Genomic DNA, 18,792 nt, shown 5'->3' with positions numbered 1-18,792 from the left:
CATGTCCTCTTTGCACTCCTCTGTGTGGGATGATGACATTGACGCCATTCATGGACACCCACCAAAATGGCTCTCCCACTGGCAAGGGCCGAGCTTGAGATCTCTGATTTGGTTTGCCAGTGCAACATGACAGATGAAAATGATCTGGCTAAAGCAGCCTTAGCATGAAACCCTTAAGCTGACCTGTGTCTTTTACCGTTCTCATCTGCCAAAAGAGATAATGGCAGTCTGAAGAAAACTTATGTTAATGTTTGTGTTAATTAGGGCTGGGTATCGGCAAGGGCCTCACGATTCAATACATATCGCGATACATGTGTCACGATTTGATATATCACGATATATCACAATATATTGCGATACAATACATTACTGTGATATATAGCAATACTTAAAAAAATTATAGAGTTGAAAATACAACTTGCTGTGTGGTATGTGTATCACATTATATTGATAATATTTGTAACAGAAATAATGATACTGTGTCATTGAAAACACTCTTTGTGAACCATGTAATGTAAATGCGGCTTTAATTTGATTTAACCAAATTTTTTGAGACACTAAGGCTGGATGACAGACGTATCAAACATTTATGGAGAAATTTGTAAGAATGGTAATATAAAAAGAGAGATATTCACTCTCTGTTAAAATATATGTTTGATTCTTTAAAATACAATTATGCAAAAAAAAATTATCAGCAGTTTTAACGAACACATCTGTGCTTGAAAAATAGTTAGAACAACAACAAGGACGAGCTTAAGGAGCTAAAGGGTTTTTACCAAGTCATCATCATCATCATCATCATCTTCCGCTTATCCGGGGCCGGGTCGCGGGGACAGCAGTCTAAGCAGAGATCCCCAGACTTCCCTCTCTCCAGACACTTCCTCCAGCTCTTCCGGGGGGGGGGGGGGGGGGGCCTAGGTGTTCCCAGGCCAGCTGGGAGACATAATCCCTCCATCTCTTCCCGGGAAGGTGTCCAGGAGGCATCCGGAACGATGCCCAAGACACCTCAGCTTGCCCCTCTCGATGTGGAGGAGCAGTGGCTCTACTCTGAGCTCCTCCCGAGTGACCGAGCTCCTCACCCTACCTCTAAGGGATCACCCAGCCACCCTGCGGAGAAAGCTCATTTCGGCTGCCTGTATCTGGGATCTTGTCCCTTTGGTCATGACCCACAGCTCATGACCATAGGTGAGAGTAGGAACGTAGATTGACCGATAAATCGAGAGCTTCGCCTTGCCGCTCAGCTCCTTCTTCACCACGACAGACCGGTACATCGACCGCATTACTGCTGAAGCGGCACCGATCCGTCTGTACTCTCCCCTTCCATCATTCCCTCACTCGTGAACAAGAACCCAAGATACTTGAACTCCTCCACTTGAGGCAGGAACTCTCCATCAACCTGAAGTGGGCAAGCCACCCTTTTTCGACTGAGAACCATGGCCTCGCATTTGGAGTTGCTGATTCTCATCCCAGCCACTTTACACTCGGCTGCAAACTGTCCCATTGCATGCTGAAGGTCCTGGTCTGATGGGGCCAGCACGACAACATCATCGTCAAAAAGCAGAGACGAAATCGTGTGGTCCCCAACCAGACACCCTAGGGCCTATTTTCCCTATTTTCTAGGACTCCTTCAGCTTGACGGCATCCCTTACTTCCGGTGTCCACCACCGGGTTCAGACCTTACGGCCACAGCTCCAAGTGGCCGCGTCGACAATGGAGGTGGAGAACATGGTCCACTCGGACTCCATATCTCCAGACTCCCTCAGGATCCGGTCGAAGCTCCGCCATAGGTGGAAGTTGAAGATCTTTCTGACAGGGAACTCGGCCAAACGTTCCCAACAGACCCTTACAGTACGTTTGGGTCTGCCAAGTCTGTCTAGCTTCCTCCCCCGCCATCGGCTCCAACTCACCACCAGGTGGTGATCAGTTCTCTTCACCCAAGTGTCCAAGACATACGGCCGGAGGTCGGATGAAACGACCACAAAGTCGATCATCGACCTCCGGCCTAGGGTGTCCTGGTGCCACATGCACTGATGATCAAGCCATGACTGAGAGCCCAAGCCATGCGTGGAGGTGATCCCGACTATCTCTAGTCGGTACCTCTCAACCTCACGCTCAATCAGACAAGGCTGGTTTCCGGTTGGAAAATGTCATGTGGTGAACATTTTTATTACTAAAAAATAATTAATAATTCATGATACATTTCACCTTTACAAATATAATCTAATAATCATAAAAACAATGATTAAGTCATGTATACTCATGAATTCAAGCTGTAAACAAAATGTTATTACTTTTTAAATTTTATATAATTTTTGAAAATGGGAAAAAAAAGTTTTCAAAACCCCATAAAACCAACATGAATACAAAGAGTGTATTTCTTTAAATTGGGGTATATGCTTTAAACTGGATTTTAACTTTTACATTGACACCTTTAATTTAAACTCACTACAGAAGCAGGTGTGATGTATGGTTCAACTGCTGTAGAAGATCTAGAAAGTGTTCACAACAAAGTAGGCCTTTTACAGCTACACTACACCCACAAACTTAGTCACCTTCTAGCCACAATGTGCTAGTTGGGCAGCATTTGAGGGTCTAAACACATGCAAGGTTACAAGTTTACAATTCTCTCTTTGACGTATCTACAGCAGATGAGGGCCGTCTGTGTGCTCCTCTCACCAGCCCACCCGTCTGACAAACGGCACCTCGCTGATCTGCGAGAGCTGGCGTCAGGGAGCCCTCGCGACTCGCTAAGACTCGGCCCTAGTCAAGACGTCAGAAACACCATCACCAACCTTGACAGCCAACTCAGCCCAGACTAAAACGGAACAGATGGAGGTTTACAGAACATAGAATGCATACATTGTACCCGCCTGGGAAACATGCTGTAACCGAAATATAAGAAATAAAAATCTCAAATTAGAGCTCATTAGAGTCTGAATTGCTTTTCCTATAAAGAAATTAAATTAAACGGAGAGGAAATGTAGACTTTTAATGATGTATCCTGCTTCTCAGATTTTAATTTTGAGAAGTCTACAGGTCAATGATGTGACGATAATTTTTTGAAATATTAATATCATTATTATTAATAATATGATATTGATTTAATATTAACTCAAAAATACACATAAAATTCTATTTATACATTCATATATTAACTTTACACCTAATCTATTATGAGCATGTTAATCTATTAATTATCTTTTAAAATGTATTTCATAGAAAAAAATAACAAACAGCATTAGTGCTTGTTAAAAAAAAATAAAAAAAACTTTGGTCCACCAAATCAAACTGTGCAGCCAAAAAATCTTGATACAACCAACATGCAGAAAAAAACATGTTGCAAACCCTCATGCCTGTTTCAAGGTATACGTCTCTTACAATATAAGATAAATTGACTTTTAATGACAATGAAAGGTTAGTTCTGATTGTAAAACCTCTCAATTTATTAATTAATAATTCATGATATTTGCACCTTTTAATAAAAAAAACTTTTTAAAATAATGATTATTATGCATTAGAGCTGCATGATTCTGGATAAATTGAGAATCTCAATTCTTTTGTTTCAAAAAGATCATCCCATGATTCTGAAAATAATACTAAACAAATAACGTAATTTACTAGAGGTTCTGACAAAATGTTAATTGCTGCAGTCTATTTAAAATGTTTTAATCTGAATGAATTATAAAAAAGAAAGAAAGAGCTAGCGAATGATTCTGTGACTCACTCATAAAAACTTCACTCATTACTGGATAAATCTGTGTTTTTCAACGAATCTCTTGAATGAATGACTCCATGACAAATACATTTTTTAATAGTCACTTGGCAATGTAATCAATACAATTGTTATTTAAAGCGCCATGTTACTTTCCAAATGTGATTCAGGGTGCTTTCAAACTAGCACTTTTGGTGTGCACCCGGGTTTGATTGACATCTGAGTTCGGTTTGTTTGAATGATGTGAACGCTGTTTTCCGAACTCGGTTGCACACACCCGCGAACCGTACCCGAGTATGATTAGATAAAACTGTGTGTTTGTGTGCGTCTCACTCATTTTCCTGACAAGCGTGACTGAATGTATATCTCATTTCTGCTCGCCTTTAGCATGGACTCCTGCATTCCTTAGAATATTTACCCTACATTCGCAGCAGATAGACACAATTGATGTTATGTGCTGATGCTTTGAATAAACCAAAGGTTCAAACACCAAGATATAAAAGTGAAGTGAGCAACGCTATACATTTTGCCGCCTTCTCCTGCATCATCATTACAAAAAATAGGGGGAAACAGCTGCTTTGATGACGCAAACACACCGTGGTTCGGACCCAAATAATATAATGTGAGCACAATCCAGCGGGAGCAGGGGGAGGGGGGAGCAACAGAACTCAGGTTCGGACCAGGCAAATCGAACCAATTGTAAAAGCACCCGTATGGCCACAATATACTTCAAGAGAAATTAAAGAACAAACTGATGTGACATCATTTCGAACAAAATCAGGCCAAAACGAAGTTCGTTTGGAGTTAGTTGTGGGAGTTCGAAACAGCTTGCCAAGGCAAACTTTCCGGAAAAGTTTGCTCTGGCTGGTAAACATCTTCGTACTACCATTGGTCCGTGGCGATTACATAATAGGTAGGTGTGCGGAGGCTCTACCTTCTTCCACATGGAAATCTTTTTGTGTTAATTTCTTCTGTTCATTCCATCCAGGTCAGACATCAGTGAGAACACATTGGAGAGCTGCTTTATAATAGAAAATGAAGTTGTATTTCTGATGAAACGAGACACTGCACTACACTCCACATTTTTCATGTTTAATACGGTAAAGCTGGTTGATTTTAAGCAATCTATTTTATAAAGTGCTATATAAATAATTTTGACGTGACTTTACTGGAGTGCCGAATTGCAGAGCTCATGCAAACATATTATCCACGTTACTATGATCAGATGCTTTTCTTAGGCTTTATTAAAATGATTGCTGTTTTCTCAATTTTGTTGTGTTTATTTTGTTATTGAGAGGAAAGCGCGCAGCACATATTTACATGTTCATCTAAACATCGCTTTCATCAATGTGGGCGGCGTCGGATGTCTGAAAACAGTATTTAGCTGGTCATGTATTTTCGAACTTCATACCCCTAAGCGAAGAACTTCGTAGTGAGTATATCAGGGCCTTACATTTGATCACTACCGTAGACATCGGTGTTTATATATGAACTATAAACTTTTATCCCAGTTTTTCTGTGATAATATGAATATTTGAAAGAAAATGTTCTTACTTTTTATTTGATGGTTAAACCACATGACATTTTTAGACACAATCAACTGAAACTCGAAAAGTTTTTCAAAACCATTTGAAAATCAAAATAAAAAGACGTTTTAAAGTAATTACAACTCTACGATATAATTGATCCCTGATTAGCTACAGTATGAAACAAAGAGCAACCTCTGAGCAATTAAATCAAATTATAACTCTCTATATATGAGATGGAGTATATTTTAATACAGAGTGAAAATCAAGTAATATTAATAGACAGCAAGCATGCTATATTTTATCCCACTGAAAGGAAATTACTTTAATTAACCTCAAGATTTGCGGGTTTAGATTGCACAGATCCAAAAAAAGAAGGAATAATGGAAGCAAGGGAGGGAGAAAAGGAAAAATCATAATGATTAAGAGGGAGGAGCAGGGGGGAAAGGTTTGTAAGGCATTGAGAAAGAAAGAAACTAATGATTGGAGGAGAGAGAAAGGAAGAGTAGTATGTAAGAGGATATAAATATCATGATGTGGTCTGGCGGTAATGATGTCACAATAGTGTGTGTTATCAGCGCTTGTGCAGGTTCTTTGGTCGCTGGGTTTGTCCTTTTCACTGCTGTACGCTGATAAAAAGCCACAAATAATGCTGACACATGTGACCACACCCATGGTTTCAAGCCCGCTGGACAGATATCTCATCCGTCTGGACCTTTCTGTTTTCTTTAGTGTCGCTCTCTCCTCTTACCACTAAGGTATTTAAGTAGAAGGGATCTAATTTGGATCATAAGTTCATGACCAGTCTGCTGACTCTAAATATTTTATCACAATAAACATTTTAATCACTATGTAATACCATTTACTAACCTACTGTTAACAGTTTGCAGCATTTTGTGCGTGATTTGCGATCACAGTGTGTATGTGTTGACTATTTTACAATGGCTTCAAAAGAGATTAATTTAATCAGATTTAAGAACCGGAGTAAACGGTTGTAGTTTATGCAAGTGTTTTCCAAACCCTTATAAATTACTGGTTTTGTTATAACTTAATAACTTGTTGCCACAGTTATTATAACCGTCTTTGAACTTTTTTCCCCACTAAATCTAACACCTTAGGAAGTTAATAAAGTGAGAGGGTGTAGGGTAGGGTTAGGTCTTTATCTTATTTCCAAAACACAAGATTTTGAACTTATTTTGGTTTATTTTTGGGCCGGGAAGCTTGTTTTTCTTTCTTTTTTTTTCGTAGCAATATCTAGCAACACTGCATTGCAGGCACTTAAACTTACAGTAATCAAAAAAGGCCCATAGACAGCGCAGGCAGGTTATTACTGACAGGATACCACACTCGATAAGACAAATGCAATGATCATTATGATATCTGTAGGAAACTGTCTCAACACTCGCACAAAATAACACTAGTACACAGATCAGTAGAACAAGTAGGTTACAGAATGAAATATGCAAAAAACTGGCAATGAAGAGGGCTATGCTATTTCATTTGGTTTAGTAGCTTTCACAAAGTTCTGCTAAAACATTCATAAGAGCACTATACAAAGTTCTTGTTACTTATCCATATAGCGATGCTTACAAATGAAAACTATTATAGTAACAGGTATTGTTTCATGAATAATGAAAAGAAATGCATTAGATGTAGGCTATTTCTTTTTTTCTAAAAAGCCTAAATTTAAAGATCAGGAAGATAGATATGTGGAAAAAGGGGAGAGCAACAGGGAGGAAGAGGATAGAGATCAGAAGGAGACAGAGACCTTTTAAAGTTATTGTAATGAGTTGCATAAAAATATAAAATTTCCTCTCATCTACTTTTTTTTTTTACCATCACATGTCCCTTTATGGCTCCGTAGTATTTAAAGGTGGGGTAAGCGTTATTTGAAAAAAAACAAACAAACTGTTTGATAGTTGGTCGGACGGACACAATCAGATACAACAACAAACGTGTAGCCAATCAGCATTAGGGGACTTATGATGGTGGAGGAGAGACAACGAGCAAGAGGGAGATTTGAAGAAAGACTGTAGAAAGAGAGATGGCTGAGAGACATTACAAAAGACATAAGCTCATAAGAATATCACTGGAAAATGAAGGGTTATGATCAGGCAAGAGCTTTAGAACCCGCGTTAATAGTAGAAAAGCTTTCCAGAGCTGGAGAGAGCGAAGCGGGAAGGCCTGAAAACAGACGTGGAGGTTGCTTTGATTCGCTCCACACGTGAGTAACACTGGCTTTGAGTGTGTGCTACTGCTGCAAACTAATTACTCATAGTACTAATTACTTGTAATTACTCGTGTATGTATGTTAATCTTTTTTCTGTAAAGCATTATTTTGTTGCGCTTCTGCTACGATAAATAGACATCCACTCTGAGAGTTGTGCAGGCTGATGAGTGCTAGAAAATGGAATGTCTACTGTTTAGCGTCCTTGTTAGTAAATCGGCCTCGCCGGCCGGCGATCGGGGTTCGAGACCGACTCGGAGCAGGGCGGTTAGGATTGGAGGGTGAGCTTTGAAGGCGGAGCAATGAAGAGGGGGGGGGGGGTTTGTTTGGGTTGATTTCAAATATCAACAATGTTCAGTAACGACCTTACATACTGCACCTTTAAGTTGTCAGTTGAGTTATCCTTAGCAGATTGAATGTAATAGGTTGTCTATTTTTTTAAGTTAGGTCAACTTTTTTATACTGCAGAAACAGTCTTCCTAAATTCCTGTGAGCATTCCTGTGATGCAACTATCAGTTTACTCAATGAGTAAAATGGCATAACATTAAAGTTAAGAGTCAAAGAGCTCCGCAGTTTATTTTCAAAAGGGCATACATATAAAATATTACTGGTCCATGTGATCCAAAACACAGACGAATCTTAATATTGAACTGACTGGAAAAGACACTGGCTCAAAAGCGTGCTTGGCCTTGGCCTGCCAGTTAAAGGTCCCACTGTGGCGCATTAGGTTAACATCTTAATGTAACATTTCTGGATTTATCACACTGATCTGGAGAACGGCTAGTATTTAAACACGCTGTTTGTTGATGTTTGCTTTGTTTTATGCTGTATGTCTGTACACAATATCCTGCATGTATAAGGCCATCCATCATCGCACAACAGCTCTGAGCCACAATCCCATTTTAGACACAATTAAACCACCTGAGTGAAATAAACATGACATACGTGTCGCTTTTTGCGACCACATCCAGATAACGGATTAAGTGGGATTTACATAGACAAAAATGGGCCATTACTTTGCAGGTCTTTGAGAGGATCGATAGGCAACGTGAACCTGACGTATACGACTCCAAACAGATGCGTTTTCTGCATTTAGTCCTTGAATTTGTTGTTTGGGTCTCAAGTTGAGATTCTTAAAACACTTTAAATAAAAGCCCGAAGTCAATAATGTAGCTGTCTGAATACATAGGTGCAGCCAGAAAGCCGCTCCATCAACAGAGCTACCGCTTTCCCTCATCTCATGTTTCTCGGCTCTCTCTCATCCTTCTCGAAAGGTCTCAACAGATGCCTGAGGTCCATAAACTCTCTGCATTCTCCGAAGCATCTGGGATCTGCTTCTCTGTCAAGGCAAGTTACGGGACAATAACCTCAGCCACATTTCTCAGGGTAAAAATGTGTTTTTAAAAGCAGAGTTTGAATACATTCGGCACAAAACAGCAGAGAGCCAGGAATCAGCCTAGCGGCAAACACAAGCGCTCGGCTTCTCGCACTGTGAAAGGGTTACATCCGCATCTCGCGCTGAAAGAAAACGCTCAACATACACACGGAGAAGAACAAATCCTGTTGAGCCAAGCTGAGCTGAGATACCCTTCATACTACCAGCCCTTCCAGGCACAATTAGGATTTTACGGAAGGGAGAAATCCACATTCCTGCACACATAGAACACCATCCTTCTTAACAACATCCAGTTATTCTCTCGTTTTCTCTCTTTCCTTCTTGCACGCTCGTGAATCTTTCCTCTCCCTTCTTCTTTCCTACTTGGGAATTTGCGCGAAACAGACAAAGTCTTGGAAATCAAATTAAGAGCTCCTTTTTGGCAGGGAAAGGGTGTCTGAGGGTTATCGAGAAACGTTCAGTCGCAATCAATTTTTTTCATGTCATAGTTGTGTTATAGTGCACCATTTCTAACAATACAGAGCCATTTTATAGACTTGCACTGAAGGCGAGGAAAGCGAAGACAAAACTATAGTATTCTAGGAAGATGTTCTTGGCTTAGGGGCTTTTGAAACACTTTTAAGTAGAGAGCTAAATGAATGCTGAACAATCTATGCTTCAAGGATAAGACTTCAACCTTACAAAAGTTCTGTTAGTGTTAATTACTTAAATCAAAATTAGTTATTTTAAATAAATGGTTCTTCTGGAGCCTGATTCAGCTGTGAAATAAAAAAAATAAAAATAAAAATGTATATATATATATATATATATATATATATATATATATATATATATATATACACTGTATACATACATACACACATTAAACATGTATTCACACTAGTTCGTAAAGTTTGGAATAATTAAGATTAATTAAGAAAAAAACATTTAAAAAATCTGAATAATTTCCATCAGCAATCATTCTAACATTTATTATTATCACAGTTTAAAAGTGTTGTTGTTCTTAATATTTTTGTTATACATGTTTGTTTGTTTTTAGATTAATAGAAAGATTCTATTTAAATAGAAATATTCTTGAGTAATATAAAGAAGTATTCCTATAAAAGGGTAGAGCAAACTTTCAGAAGCTCAGGTACTTTAACATAATTACTTACAACTTGATAATTTGTACAATGGCAAGAAAATGTACTAAATGGAAATAATAAGCTAAAGTTGGTTTGTCAACATGTTCATTTTTACTGATTCTTTTTATCTTTGGAAACTATGATGATGATGCAACAGGGCTGTTTTGACAACCCAACTAATAGTACAAAAAATGTCAGAATGCATCAAATCTTCTATAACTTCTATAGTTATATAATTTCTATAACTAATGTTTGTGCAGTTATTGTTGTTGTTTTTTCACAAAAAATTATCACTTTATGGACAATGATGTAATCAAGAAAATGCCTGGTTTTAGAAAAGCCAGGGGGGGAAATCAGGATTAAAAGTGATAATGCAGACACAGGCAAAAAGCAATAAACGGATTAACAATTAAAACATTATTTCTAAGAAAACAGGTTTTACTTAAATCATTTTGATTAGAAAAAGTGGGGGAAAATGGAGAAACACCTGCAATAAAATCCTATTAAACTGCCAGTTTTTCAAGTTGGAAGTTGCAGAGAACCCGGATACACATCAATAATGACAATACGAAAATGTAACAATTTTATGGGTTTTTATTTGTTTGTGTTTTTAGCATATTAATTGTGTCTTTAGCATATTAAGAGTTATATGATGCAGGGACATCAACATATATTGCAGAAATGACCTAAATGCATTGCAAATTCCATTTTATATTGTCTTAAATTATCCTTTTACACTTTTTCACAGTGACTAAAAAATCAGCAATCATGACAAAACACACCAAATTAATTAGTAAAATAGTGAAACTGATACCTACACAATTCTCTACATTCTTCTTTATTATTTAATGACAAACATCAGGCTATTATTATTAAAGGACAGTGCTGAGCATCAGACAACATGTGTGCCTAAATGCTGTCCTTAAAAAAACAAAAAGCTCCTGATCATTAAAGGAAACTGATCTAATTTAACTCACTGATTCATGCAACTGCAGAGCGAGTGAGAGAATGAGAGTGTCAGGAATCTTTTATTAAGTTCCAAAATGCAGTCATTAAGATTACAGTTGAACAGTGATTCACACAAATCATGTACTGTATTTTCTAAATATGCTAATCTTTGGAGAATTATGGGTATTCTGCAACCAAGCCAATTCCTCCAAACACACACACACACACACAAGTGCAACAATCTCAGCATATTATAGTAGTCAGTTAAGCGACAGTTACTAAGTTGAAGCAACAGTTTTAGCAAAGCAGACATTGGAACGGTTACTGAGATTGACTTTGGCCTTTTAGCCGTCAGCACGAAAGGGCTGATCCCTCACAAACATATTATTACTGTCACTAAAGATTCCCTCAATTAATAGAAAAGGTTAACACCATCTCTACCATGTGAAATGACACTGGATCCAACAATTTAAAAATGACATGCAGTTAAACCACAAATGCGTTTGTCAAAAATTAATCAGAGTCTAAATATTATTCATTTCAACATGCAAGAAACATACTTAAAATGGTAGGTTGCAAGGATTTTAATGGATAATTAACATGCATTAACGACAGTTCCATTCCTAACTTCTGATTGGTCAATACAGTATTCCAAGTGATAAAACATGAAACAATGCAGCTCCCATTGCAGTCAGTTAATTATTTTGATTTCATAGCTATTGTTCTTTTTTTTTATATTTGTATTATGAAGTAAGGATGTTACAAAACTGCTAGAGGCTGGGTTGATTTGTGAATACAGTCAAAGCTAAAGGCCAGTGCTAATGTTTTTTTTTCCTGATGCATGATGAACATTAGCAAAAGAGAAGGAGAGGTCAAAAGAAAAAAAATTGGAGCAACAGTTGGAGACGGTTTTTAGAAGACAATACATAAAAAATAAAAAATACAAATCACCCAGCAGGATGCAGGCAAATGCACATGAAAGTGAGTTGACTTATGCCCACTTGTGTTCTTTTCACAGACAAAATGTCCACATGGTGTTCCAAGTCCTTGTGTATTGTGGGGGTGAGAAGCGGTGAAAAAACTCAGTCACTTCAGGGTAATGCAAATGACTTTAATATGTTAAGAAGATTAAAGTGGATAAATGTCTAGATACATTTTTTTGAAAAGCCACATAAACCTCTAGTGTTTTTATTTGGCGAGGGGAGGGGTGGATATACGTGAGTCAGTTCGGGATGATCAACACAAAAACCCTGCCGAAATGAGACGCCATTGGCTGAGGAAAATTGGGCTTATTCGAGATTTTGCATTTTAAGCTTCTTGGATGTAAGACCGTCCCACTTCTTTCTTATTATTTTTAAACACCAACCCTTAGGACAACAAAAAGCTACCGGCAGACTTAGGTCACAATCTGCTATCTCCACGCTCTCTCCTGAATTCGGCTTGGTTGTCTTCTTCGGCTTTTGTCAAAGTGCACTTAAAGATGGTGAGCTCTGAACTACTTTTTTGGTCCTCCTGTGAAAGTAAGTACACATGCAGCCTGTAGAATAAAGTATTAGCTATACTAGTGTATAGTTTTCCTCATGCTATAGTTAGCAAATCAAGTTTTTGTAGGTGAGCTTTATTGGTGATGCAATCATCAAAACTTATTTCTTAAGAAAGAAATCCCAACACGAAATGACAACCGACTGCAGCAATTGGCCGAAGTTTGTGTGGCAGTAAAACACTGCCTAAAACATACAAATGCCATAGCAAAAATATGTGAGTGTGAAAAATGAAAGAGAAATGGAACAAAATAACATAAAAGGATTAAGAAATGATTTGCATAACATTTCCGTTACTTCCAAAGCGCAGGATCAGAGACATGACAGGGACGTGATGACTGCTGAGTCTTATCGTCAACCACATTCTCTTCAAGGCACAAAGCTAGTCAAGATCACTCACAGTTAATTTCACAATTAAAGATATAACCATCAAGAGAATCTCTTCAGCTTGCTTCTGGGAGCCCAAATCGGAAGAATATGAACACGTTTGTTTCATTCACATTCCCTTCACTTTTCTCACGATACTGAGAAGTATTGCTGTCCCAGCCACCCGGTAAAATGAACAAGAGATGAGATCACAGTAATCTGAAACATAAGTGAGTTATGTTCAAGTTATGTACTACTATGCTTATTTGCTCTGATCAAAAAGACAATATCTAACCAGCTGGACTGCTGCCAATGAAAATCAGATTCAGCTCGCAATGACCACAAAACAACATCAACAACAACAACAACAACATGCCCAGTAGGTACAACTAGACAACAAAAGGAAATATGCAGGAAAAGAAAAAGAGAATATGATAAGCCTGAAGAAAGAAAGAAAGAAAGAAAGAAAGAAAGAAAGAAAGAAAGGAAGGAAGAAAGGAAGGAAGGAAGGAAGGAAGGAAGGAAGGAAGGAAGGAAGGAAGGAGAAAGGAAGATAAAAGGAAGGAATGAACTAAGTGGAAAGGAAGGAGGGAAGGAAAAATAAAAAAGAGAAAGAAAGAAACTGTGGAAGTGGAAGGGAAGAGAGAAAGTAGAAAGGAAGGGGAAAAGAAGGAATAAAGTAAGCAAAAAGGAAGGAAGGGAATGAAAAGGAAAGAATACTATAAAAAGTGATCAGTTGACAACTTAAAGTGAGGAAACCCGTTGCCTTATTTTATTAAACAAAATTATTAATTAATAAACTTCATGTGTATAAAAAAACTTGACAATTCCACATAACTTATTTTTTTCAATTATGCTTAAAGTTTATTTACTTAATAATTTTAAGGCAATGTGTTTCCTCGCTTTTTTTAAGGAAGTGGAAAGGAAGGAAGGAAGTGAAACGGGAGAAAGTGGAAACTAAAGAACAAGCTCCACTGATACTTTTTTGGTGATAAAAAATGTAAAATATTTTATAATACTGAATCTTAGATTTTAAATTTCATAAATTAGTATGAATTAAATTCATTATTTTAAGTTAAAATTTCCTGAACACTTTAAAAAGAAAAAGGTCCACACTCTGATCACATTACTGACGAGGATACTCACGGATTCAAATACTAAAGCTTAACGGTTAGCATTCAAGTGATGGTGCTCATGCCAAAAATGCAGTTTCGAGTTTGGTCCGCATCACACCCCATTTTGCCACTTCTCTTCAATCTAGTCTTACTGAGTAAAATGGGCACACATAATAAAATAAAGGCAAATGTTTGTTAAATCAAGTTTCAGAAGTTGCAACTGATACTTTCAAGCGACTTTGATATAAATGCAGTTTCACAGTAAAGAAGATTACACATGGCTCATTAAATACATCCTGTCCCTTTTTTCTCACAGTTCCCACAGAACTATGGATCTGCCAAGCCTCTCTTGTTCTCTTGTGTTTGTCTGTGGAAACAATATCTTTGCCAGGAGAAAAGAGGACGGCGGGAAGATGGAGACAGTGAAAGTTTGTCAAAGGCCCCAGGGCTCTTTCAGGACCAGGTGAATCAGTGGGCTGGGACAGACTTGCATGGAGGGGGTGGTAGGGAAGAATTATGGCGAATCTTCAGACACACATGCATTTAATTCCTGTAAAATGAATGCAAATCCAAAACTTTTAAAAAAGTTAAACTCTTTAGAGAACTGAGGGAAGGGAAGTTTATGAACAGCTCTAAAAGTTGTAAATTCGGTCTCCGATGATCATTAAACAAGGTAACGTGTCGAAGCCGCGGCCCAGCGGGTAGCACACGCAGTCCGACGCTAATGCGAGTTCAAATCCAGCTCACGTCATCTCCCGATCCATCTTCCTTGCATCATTTCCTGTCCTCTCTAAACGAAAGTGACGAGAAGGCCCCAAATCCGAAAAGGCAACATTACTTCAACCTTTTGTAACGGCACAGCATGCAGGGCATCAAATGCACTGTAACCGAATGTCACAGTCTTTGCACCTAAGTGAACGAGACACCCACTCAAACAGACACCCGGCAACATCAGCCTGCAACAATATCAGCTCACAATTCACATTAGAGGTGGCATTACATATTTCTGACAGGCTTGCCTTTACACGCAGAACTCCTCAAATGGGATTGGGCAGATCCCTCTAAACAGCTTGCAGCCGAGTGACATTTTGTCCCCATTTCAGCAACGGTTCTGCCAGATATGATCCAGCATCTAGTTAACGAAAGTGTTAGGCTAATTACTTTAGCTGCTTGAGCCTGGCCTCCGATGCTCCGTGCAGCATCAATTCTCCGGCAAACGCTTGGCGGTTTCCAGGCTTCGTATAAATAGAAATTTAATTTCTGTATGTTTATCCTGGCATCCTCTGCGGCAAAGGCATATTCCCGAGCTTGATGGATTATTGCATCTTTGAACTTTAAAATATCTGTCAATGTAGGAAAAAGGCACAAAGTAGAATCTCGACTTTAATGAGATTTGTAAGTGACAAACGAGAGATTAATGGTGTAAGTCGATGTAATTCCATCTTTCCAAATGTGTCTCCCATACCTTTTCGTCTGACTTTTCTCTGTTTGTCTTTGGCTCATTTTTTTCCTAGGTTTTGATGTAAAGCGGAAATTTAAATGAAGTTGAAGTGGCATGCCATTATGAAGAATCTTAATAAAGATGCATTGTTTAAATTAGAAGAGTGCGGTAGCAATTTGAAAGCTGATGTAAAAAACTGAAAGGTAAATAACTAGTGAGATAATAGCTGGTATTTAAAATAAAGCTGGAGGTGTGGCCTCATATAGTTAGTGGATATGCAACACTACTATGTTTGTTTCACTATATTAGTGAGGACATTGCATTGACTTCCATTGATTTTATTTCAGGCTAATGATATTTTTATATTTACAGTAAGTGTTTAATAACCAATATTCATAACTGACTTTTAAAACTTCTGAAAGTAACCAGCTAACTATAAGATACTTATATTACACTGAATAATAATAAAAAGTCTAGAAAGTTATGCAAGCGACATAACCTTTAGAGTTTATTTGATAAATGTTTAAGTGAAAAAGTGTAAAAAAAACAAACATTCAAACATATTATCAACTTTTCTATATCAGCAGTATTACAATTTACAAAATTGCTAAAGTGACCTAGAAATAGAGCAGAATATTAAATTCAGCTTCCATCCAGGCTTTTAATTAATCAATTACAAATTACAGATAAAAGTACAGATTTTAAAGTGGTCTCAGACTTTTAAACTGGACCTATGCCCCTCTTTACAAGATGTAATATAAGTCATGAGGGTTGTTCACACAGAACGTGTTACTTATGTGCTACTTTTCCAGTGCTTTTCTATGTAAACACATGCTAGACGCACATGTATGACCGTTGCACTCGTGTCTTGCCTCTCTCGCATGACACGGCATTCTCAAAACGTGGCGCTTAAGTTACAATTAGTTCAACTCAAGACCTTGCGTTTCCCCCAACCCCAATCCACTGCCTGCGTCTCGTATTTTTCAAAGCAAAAACGCGTTCTGTGTGAATGCATTCACTGCGCTGCTTTTTCATTATTTTCTATGTAAACACGCAAGACGGACCTAGCGAGTTTTTTTCCGCCTCCTATTTGGGGTCATTCGCATACAAAGCTAGCCTGGTCCCACCAAACTCTCGTACATTTCATTTGTACATAGAGTCTGGTACCGCTCCATTGACAAGCGTTAACTTCCTTGTAGGCGGATACTCTATTGAAGCCTAAAACTATTGGATCTGCCCAGAGTCACTCTGGATCTGCCATAACCAATCGCTAACGTTTGGTTGTGACGTATGCCTAGCGTTCGCCTTATCCAACTCATTCACCACTAACGGAGGGAGCTGGAAAAACAAACTTTTCCCGAACCCCGTGGGGAGAAGGGCCACAACATCATGGCCACCAACAAAACTAAGCAAAGATTGTTCTTGCTCCGGCTTTAACTTCTTGATATTCGGCAGCATTCCCACAAACGGACTGAATGGCTTCGCTCGCATCTTTCTCCGCTGCCATTACTGAAGTACAACTCAAAATAACGCACAACATCAACGTCATCGTTCTCAGCCACTCCCTCTGTTCACTGATTGGCCCGGTAAAAAATGTATCGGAGAAAAACAAAGACTACAGCACATTCCCAGACTTAGTACTGAAGGAAATGGAAAATTGAGCGGAAGTACGTAGGACGGCGGAGCCAGGCTAATACAAAGCACCTTTGCATTTAAAAGTGAAAGTAGTAAATGTTCATCGTAGCGTCATTGGGCCATAGACGTAGGAACTAGGGTTGCGGTGCGGTGTGCGATGTTTATGTTTCGACCCTGCTTGAAGAATTCATCAGCAGGTCAACTGAGAGAAAAGTGTGAAAGCCCTTAGGAGCGCAAACTGTTCTTTTTCTGGATGCTGTATGATATAGCCTAGTGTTATGTAATAAAGGCTCGATTTATTCATTTATTTTGTTTCATTTTCTTAAGAATTAAGATGCTGCATGTGTTTATCCAGTCCAATCGAAGTGTGCGTCTCTCCCCCGACTTTCCCAACAAAAATCCCGCCCCCTCTCAGAAAATAAATATAACTGACATTACTGAGCTATATGCGTTTAAAAGTAGCCTATTAAAATGGTACAATGGCATTGCTCAGTTCAACGTTTTGGAAAATCGGGCATTTTGTCCTGCGTTTAAAGATTTAATTGGCATCTTTATTTCAAACGACCCAACCGACCGCGACCCGAATTTCATTAAAAATATATTTGGATGACTCGTAACCGCGGGTATCCGAGGGTGACCGCAGGCACCTGCTCATTTTGGATCAACCCGCGCATCACTGGTTTACATGGAAAAGCAATGGAAAAATAACGCCACGGTGGAATGTAAAAACAGTCGAGACAGTCAGAACGTTAAGATTGTTTATCATGTAGCTGAGACATTCTTGTGTTTCCACTAGCTGCTCTAGCGAGGAGATAAACATGGTGGACTGTGTTCAGTTCACTCAGGGGAGGAGCTAAGCTGATAGGCCAGATTTTGTCACCAGTCGTGGGCGGGGCCTGTTCCACTGTGATGTCACAATGCATAGAAACATCAAACAACTCATTTTAAGGCACGGTTTATGATTTATGGGGAATATAAAAAAAAGGAGTGGGTGGATTTTTACCATTATATGGTGGTTGTGTACACACACTGCTGACACACATTTATGTTCAAACACCATGTGAAAGGGAATTTTGTATAATAGGTCCCCCATAAGCAAAATGGAGTAGAAATGAAGCAAGGTAAAACAAGATAGAAATATGGGAAAGACTATAAGGACAAAGAAATTGAGATCATTTCTCTAAGAGGTCAAAGTTCACAGATTCCTGGGGCCTCACAGCGGTTCCCATCTCATTGCTGACTCTACCCGCGGGCTTCGATTCCTGAACCTCACTATGGAATCTTTACATTCATGATGTACTCCAGTCTGAGAGTGGTGCACAGTCCTTATACAACATGTAAATCATCTGAGTGTGTGGAAACGAGGATTATGTGGCTTACAGCCTCTCTCACCGTTCAACTGAATATTCATATCAATCCTTCGCCTCTAGTAAAGAGTAGCAGCAGATGTTGGCAGTGTCAGATCCCCGGTGTGATTCATCGGCATTGTGTAAGAGCGCCTGATGATGACTGTATAAATGAGGTCCAGTGTCAAAGCAATATGCTTGTTATCATGACAAACAGATCCACAGGGGAGAAAGAGAGAAACCTGGTGTCTATACTGAATGAGAGCCTGTAATCCTACATGCCCGAGACGCCCACCTGGTTATGGCAGATTTACTATTAAACAGGCAACAGTGACCTTCTTTCTTTTATAGAGTCGATCTCATCTAGTGGCAGGGTTTGACAAAATTTTGAATTTAAGAACTGGCTCCATTTCA

The 18,792-nt window shown here is 38.7% G+C and overlaps 1 protein-coding gene across 1 annotated transcript in view; it reads right to left on the bottom strand.

The window, feature by feature from the left end:
• The window catches only part of pebp4 (phosphatidylethanolamine binding protein 4), a 144,792-nt gene that overhangs the window by 113,729 nt on the left and 12,271 nt on the right, over window positions 1–18,792 (bottom strand). The window lies entirely within an intron of this gene.

Source organism: Siphateles boraxobius, unplaced genomic scaffold (genome assembly GCF_051911475.1).
Source record: "Siphateles boraxobius isolate OS27281-9 unplaced genomic scaffold, OSU_SipBor_1 9, whole genome shotgun sequence".
Classification (NCBI taxonomy): Eukaryota; Metazoa; Chordata; class Actinopteri; order Cypriniformes; family Leuciscidae; genus Siphateles; species Siphateles boraxobius.
The sequence above is the reverse complement of the archived record's forward strand: the minus strand, read 5'-3'. Positions and strand labels throughout refer to the sequence as shown.